Source organism: Anabrus simplex, chromosome 2 (genome assembly GCF_040414725.1).
Source record: "Anabrus simplex isolate iqAnaSimp1 chromosome 2, ASM4041472v1, whole genome shotgun sequence".
NCBI classification, from domain to species: Eukaryota; Metazoa; Arthropoda; class Insecta; order Orthoptera; family Tettigoniidae; genus Anabrus; species Anabrus simplex.
The window spans coordinates 882907650-882908356 of record NC_090266.1 but is presented as its reverse complement, the minus strand read 5'-3'; the positions used below and the strand labels follow the sequence as shown (position 1 = coordinate 882908356).

The 707-nt window shown below is 44.1% G+C and overlaps 1 non-coding gene across 1 annotated transcript; it reads right to left on the bottom strand.

Moving 5' to 3' along the window:
- Positions 1 to 245: 245 nt before the first annotated feature.
- On the bottom strand, positions 246 to 407 carry LOC136865036 (U1 spliceosomal RNA). The gene has a single exon (XR_010859428.2). It is a non-coding gene; the product is annotated as a U1 spliceosomal RNA (small nuclear RNA).
- Between the last annotated feature and the right edge of the window lie 300 nt (positions 408 to 707).

Genomic DNA, 707 nt, shown 5'->3' with positions numbered 1-707 from the left:
ATGACACAAGCAAAGGTCTCATTGATCATTACTACCGACAACTCGCGTTGTGATAATGTGCATTTAGTGTAAACTACATTTCATATTTTGCATGACTTACTCCTTAGATGCAATCATATTCACGCCATGGTCCGTCGGCTTCCATCTTTTGAACATATTGACCTCGATGGTGGACATTTTAAAAACCTTGCTGTATCCACAAATGGCTTTCATTAATTTGACTCTACACTGGCTACACATGTCTTGAAGCCTTAATTCTAACACACATCCTATGATATACGATACGCGCCCGAGATACCCACATTTGGGGTATTCGCAGGGGTCAACCCAAGCGAAGTGCAATGCAAGGGCCTCACCCTCGTGGAACCGCCTTGTTGATCACGGTATCCCCTACGCCAGGTATTTAATTCTACACTTAGCTATCCTTCAGATTCTAATGTTGTTAACGCAAATATGTTCTCCTTTTGCGCTACTCTTTTGGATCAGCTGACTTACTCTAACTTCCTCCCGGAAACGTGAGTCTGAATGTCGTAATTAGCTTGCTTCTACTGCAACATCGACTCGTAATGTCGCTGTTGGGTGTCCGGACGTTACCCTGACTTGGGAATTCCTTCCCTGCTGGTTCACTACGGTTCCATTGACAACGTCATAAAGAGCTCGTACGATTGTTTGCTTGGCAATCCTCTCCTCGCTTCTTTCTCAAATGA